At 36.1% G+C, this 6,546-nt stretch overlaps 1 pseudogene; it reads left to right on the top strand.

Moving 5' to 3' along the window:
* The first annotated feature begins 4,029 nt into the window (after positions 1-4,029).
* LOC127234468 (nucleophosmin-like) lies at positions 4,030-4,898 on the top strand (annotated as a pseudogene).
* Positions 4,899-6,546: the final 1,648 nt, after the last annotated feature.

Here is a 6,546-nt window from a genome sequence, read left to right as displayed (position 1 = left end):
TAGTTAATTTGTCATTTTGTCTTGACTATATATAGGAGACTCTTATAAAACAGACCCTGCACTGTATATTCTCAGCAGCAACTCTACTCTAGGGGCTGGCACATGATGAAGCTGCCACAAAGCAACTGGTAGACAAGAGATTCAATGCAAATGCACAGCCTGGGTCTCTAGCTCAGTACTCATATGTGCTGCCTGCCATCTTGTGACCTGTGTTGTAAAGGGATGACTGATCTAGGAAGTGTGTGTGTGTGTGTGTGTGTGCGTGTGTGTGTGTGTGTGTATATGTTGAGGACAAGAAGGCTGTGGGTTTCCCACCTATGTGGCCATCCATATCAGCTTCTCCCATATCCCTTAAATTAGCTATTCTCTGCATTTACCTCCATGATCTATCCTTCATGTCTGGAATCCCATATCTCATCTCCCTTCCTTCTTTGGAAAAATCTTACACATTTATCTGGAAATGACATTCCATAATAATGTCATATAATAAACCAGAAGGACATTGATCTTACGGCTTAAGCTTTGAGTGGGTCATATTATATCCTCTGAAACTGGTTCCAATAGCTTAGCTGTAAAAAAAAATATGTTAAGTGATGTGCTTATCATAGCATTTTTTTTATCATTCCCCTTAGATGATTGTTTTTTTTTATTGATTTATACATTTTCCCCTACTTCCCATGCTTCCTCCCCTCTCTTCTTCCTCCTATATCTTACATTCACAATTTGCTCAAGAGGTGTTATCTTTTTCTCCTTCCTAAGTGGATCCATGTATGCCTCTCTTAGGGTCCTCTTTGTTACCTAGGTTCTCTGAACTTGTGGCCTGTAAGCTGGCTGTCCTTTGCTTTATGTCTAATATCCACTTATGAGTAAGTATATACCTTGTTTGCCTTTATGGATCTGGGTTACCTCACTCAGGATGGATTTTTCTAAATCTTTCTATTTTCCTGCACATTTCAAGATGTCATTGTTTTTTGTTTGTTTGCTAATTTATTTATTTTTGTTGTTGTTGTTTTCCACTGAGTAGTATTCCATTGTGTAAATTAAACACATTTTTTTTTTTTTATCCATTCTTTGGTTGAGAGGCATCTAGGTTGTTTCCAGGTTCTGACTATTACAAATAATGCTGCTATTCATATCATCCTTGTGGTGTGAGTGTGTATCCTTTGGGTATATGCCCAAAAGTGGTATTGCTAGGTCTTTGAGTAGATTGATTTCCAATTTTCTGAGTAACTACGATACTGATTTCCAAAGGATCTGTACAAACTTTCACTCCCACCAGCAATGGAGGCTTATTCCCCTTACTCCACATCTTCTCCAGCATAAACTGTCTTCAGAGATTTTGATCTTGGCCATTGTGACAGGAGTATGATTGTATTTCAAGAGTTGTTTTGATTTTTATTTTTCTAGTGACTACCAATGTTGAATATTTCCTGAAGTGTCTTTCAGCCATTTGAGATTCCTCTGTTGAGAGTTGTCTGTTTAGATCTGTACTCTTCTTTGTTGTTGTTGTTGTTGTTTATTTGCTTTGTTGTTGTTTTTGTTGTTGTTTATTGGATTGTTTGGTCTTTTGATGTCAAGTTTCTTAAATTCTTTAAGTAGTTTGGAGATCAGTATTCTGTCATATATGTGGTTGGCAAATATCTTTTCCCATTTTGTAAGCTGCCATTTTGTCTGGTTGACCATGTTCTTTATAGAAGCTTTTTAGTTTTACAAGGTCCCATTAATCACTGTTGCTCTAAGTGTCCATGCTACTGTTATTTTGTATTTAGAAAGTGGTATCCTATGGCAATGAATTCAAGGCTACTTCCTGCTTTCTCTTCTATGAGGTTCAGTCTGCTTGGTTTTATGTTGAAATATTTGAGCTTATCATAGTATTATCACAAAAATTAAGTGTGTGGTACACAAAAATGGTTGAACAGGACACCAGACATAAGACAAAAAGTACTTCCTTATAACCATTATTGTTTCTTCCCATTTTGCTTGTAGTCTTTTTTCTTTCTTTCTTTCTTTCTTTCTTTTTTTTCTGAATTTCTCTGGGAAGTTTGACTTCCTCTGAAGTCTCCTTGAGTTTTTGATATGTTCCCAATTTTTACAAATGTCTAATACTTCTGTGACCTTTTTCAAACTAGGAATTTTGATTGAATATTGCTAAGTATGGCAGTATCATACTTTGGAGGGTTAAGCAGTAATTCCGATAATGCTCAGGGCTGGAAGAGAGAACTTTAAGGATAAGTTCAATTGGGAAAACTTCTTCAGTAGAATTGATTTCATCTTTGAAGTTTTCTGACCCCCATTACATTATATCTAAAAGATCTGCCCCTTCTCCCCGGCCTATACCCAACACCTACTTCTACATAAGCACTGTCCCACTGAATAGACATATTACTTTACACATCATTGTAGGGAGTGGAATGATGGTTTGGTGGTTAAAGGTAGTATTTGTTGTTCTTCAAGAGGATCCAGATTCAGTTCCTAGAACCCACATTGATGCTTACCACTATCTGTAACTCCAGTTCCAAGAGACCCATCATTCTCTTCTGGTCTCCGTGGTACCCAGTCATGTATGTAATGTATTTACATAATTTAAGCCCCATTGGTCAATAGGAAAACAAAATAGGTGGGACTAGGAGACAAGGAGAATTCTGGAGAAGGTAGAAGGAGATTCAACATGTAAGACTCTGGACCCTCTCTCCAGTAAGATAAGACCATGTGGAAACACTTAGATTAACAGATATGGGTTAATATTTAAGACAGAGCTCACCTGTCTTAATAGCTATTAACAGGCTAAGATTAATAGCTAATAACAAGCTAAGAGCTTTATATCTAATACAAAGTTTCTGTGTGTTATTTGGTGCAGCTGTGGGACCAGGCTGTCAGGAAAATATGCTCGTAACATGTTCCTATAGACTGTGTCTATAAAGGAGAAAATTATGTGTCCCAAAGTTCTGGAAGCAAAGAATCTAAGATACAGAGCCTGCATCATGTGAAAACTCCCTTGTTGCCCCTCAAGTGTATAGGAATACTATGTCTTCCTTTGAGCAAAGGTGGATTCTGTGTGAAGATTCATTGATAAGGTTTATAATCCCATTCACAATGAAGGAGTCCTAGGGGGAGTATTACATAGCAATGCTTCTAATTGATTCCTTTATAATACGAAGTTCACTTTGGGGTATGGCTAATGAGTGCTCTCTTTTTTTACTTGAAGGTACAGGGTACTTTTTTAGGGAATGGGGAGACCTTGACCACTCTGTTATGAACCAATTTCCTTAATTTGACCATTGTGGAACTTGCAAGACTGCAAATATCAGTTGTGTTCTATAATACTGATCTTAGTCATCTAACTATCCAAGGAATCTTTCTTTTATTTCTGAGTCTTCATCTTTTTCTTTCACTTGTGAGATAGGATTTTATTGTTTGCACAGAATATACTTGAACCTATGATCTTGCTGTGCAATCCTCCACAGGTGAGTGGAATTACTAATATATACCATGACTAGCACTGGGAATTGTTTTATTTTAAACTAGTAAAATACTAATCTTCTGAAACTTTTAAGGAGAATAAAACAATATAAATGTTGAAATGTTCTGGCACACAAAATCTTTCACAAATGCTAGAAATAACCTTTTATAATGACTCCATTTGTTATTTTAGTCATTTACATGAAAAGGAACAATAAGTCTTACCAAAAGACCAATTTCCACATTGTGAAAATCATTTAGTCACTTTAGAAAATAGCTACATCTTATATATAAATGTATGCATATATGTATAGTACCATATGTTTAAAATGAATGCATTCATAATTACACACACACACACACACACACACACACACACATATATATATATATATATAATTATATATGATTATGTGTGGTTATTCTTAGGTGTTTTTTTCCCACAAAAATGCAACTATAAGAACAGTGGAGCTGCCATGGTGTGATTCTGTCCTGTGTGTCTGTTCTGAGGAGCAGTAGGCAGTTTCCTCTGTCTGATTTCTCTCACTCTGAAGTTCGTGCCTCAACCTCATGGAAGAGTCAGCGGACATGGACACGAGCCCTCTTAGGCCTCAGAACTACCTTTTCAGTTGTGAACTAAAAGTTGACAAAGATTATCACTTCAAGGTGGATAATGATGAAAATGAACACCAGTTATCACTAAGAATGGTTAGCTTAGGGGTAGGGGCAAAAGATGAATTACAAATCACAGAGGCAGAAGCAATAACTATGAAGGCCGTCCAATTAAAGTAACACTGGCAACTTTGAAAATGTCTGCAGAACCACCAGTTTCCCTTGCGGCTTTGAAATTATACCACCTGTGGTCCTGCAGTTGAGGTGTGGTTTGGGGCCTGCACACATTAGTGGACAGCACCTAGTAGTTGTAGAGGAAGATTCAGAGTCAGAAGATGAAGATGAGGAGGATGTATAACTCTTAAGTATGCCTGGCAAGTGATATGCTCCTGGAGGTGGTAACAAATTTCTACAGAAAAAAGTAAAAATCGATGAAGATGAGGAGGATGATGATCAAGATGATGATGATGATGACTGTTTTAATGATGAAGAAACTGAAAAAAAAGTTCCAGTGAATAAATCTGTACAAGATACCTCAGCCAAAAATGAACAAAAATCAATCCAAAATGGAAAAGGCTTAAAACCATCAACACCAAGATCAATAGGTCAATAATTCTTCCAAAAAACAGGAAAAAACTCTGAAAACCCCAAAAGGACATAGTTCTGTAGAAGACATTAAGCAAAAAATGCAAGCAAGTATAGAAAAAGGTGGTTCTCTTCCCAAAGTAGAAGCCAAGTTCATTAATTATGTGAAGAATTGCTTCCGGATGACTGATCAGGAGGATGTTCAAGATCTCTGGCAGTGGAGGAAGTCTCTTTAGGAAAATGATTTAAGCAGTTTGAAATATTCCATCTTAGATAATTTCTGTAACAGTTGATATATATGGCTGTCCTTTTATAATGCAAAGTGAGAACTTTCCCTATTTTGTTTGATGAATGTTATCCAGGTTCCATTGCCAAGAATGTGTTGTCTAAAATGCCTGTTTAATTTTCAAGGATGGAACTCCACCCTTTACTTGGTTTTAAGTATGTATGGAATGTTATGATAAGACATAGTAATAGTGGTGGTCAGATGTGGAAATGGTAGGGAGACAAAAATATACATGTGAAATTAACTCATTTATTAATAAAGAAAACAAAACAGTAGAGCTATGAACACATAACCTTATCTAGAAATCTCTTATCAGTAGGATGTTTGTAAAGCCCAGATTTAAAACCAGATTATATTGTGGTTACATATGGATTGTGATGAGGGAATGCCAGGCTCAGTCCTTACTATTTAAGTTAAAATTCCAGATGAATTATTCTTAGCAAGGACACTGTGTAAATTCTGCCTAACTTTTTCAGTGTTGTATTTTTTTGTATAAACAGTATATAATGGTTGATCTACTTGACCATATGAGCTTTAGGTAACATGCAAAGAAAGAGGTCAGTATTTACTGATGATATTACAAATGATAGGCATTCTGCTATTACTAATAAAGTACTTTGGAAACATCATAGTGCAGAGAAAACAATGAAAGGCCTTCTATAAGCTGATTTGTGTGGTTATCAGTCTCTTACATTAAGCCCCAATACTTAATGACTACTTAAGGTATAAATTTGAGTAGTTGTAAGTATAAATCTAAATCTGCCAATAAGGAGTGAGTTAAAGACAGATATAACAACTGGATCCTAGAAAAGTAACTGGGTTCCTGAATACATTTATTCCCTATGGAAATTTGAATACAACTTTCTTCATGTTTCCACCTCACTCTTCTAGGAATGATCCTTATTTACTACCAATCTTTTCAGACAGATGTTCCCTTACCTGTACCTATTTATTTCTGAGTATTGAATGACTACGATTAGAAGAAACTATGACAGAATTGTCCAAATCACTACATGTTAAAGAAAACACACTTCTATTTGTTTTTACTATAGAGGATATTAGAGAATGAGACAGGCTCTAGGTCCCATGTTCCAGTCCACTGTTTTTGAATTCTTAATGCATCACGTCATAGCCCAAATATATGGCACATGATGATCCAACCTTCATTGCTTCACTCCAGAAAATAGTGAAGAGTAAAGTACTTAAAAGCCAGATTTCTCTTAAAAGTCAGTTGTTGGAAATCATGCTTAAAACAGCATTTCTATTTAAATTAATTGAAAATGGTTATGTGGCCATATGTCACTTCCTTGCTGTTGAATATTTTAAATGTATACATTAGCATGGATAACTTGTAATTCTACAAATGTCTGTGTCCAGGTGTGCCTTTTGTTTCTAAGGCAGTGCCAAGCTGTTGTGCCCTCATACAAAAGAATTCAAATGGCAGAAAAGGCAAAATGGTGTCCTTGTGGAGACAAAGATAAAGACAGGCTTCAAAGAGACAAACAGGCCAAGTACATGTAAAATATTCTGTAAGAGTTTTTTAGAAAAGTGGAGCTCTGGAGGCTTAATTACATTCCATGGAACTCACCTCTTTTTCTATTGCT

This window comes from Phodopus roborovskii, unplaced genomic scaffold (genome assembly GCF_943737965.1).
Source record: "Phodopus roborovskii unplaced genomic scaffold, PHOROB, whole genome shotgun sequence".
Classification (NCBI taxonomy): Eukaryota; Metazoa; Chordata; class Mammalia; order Rodentia; family Cricetidae; genus Phodopus; species Phodopus roborovskii.
This window is presented reverse-complemented; position numbering and strand designations above follow the sequence as displayed.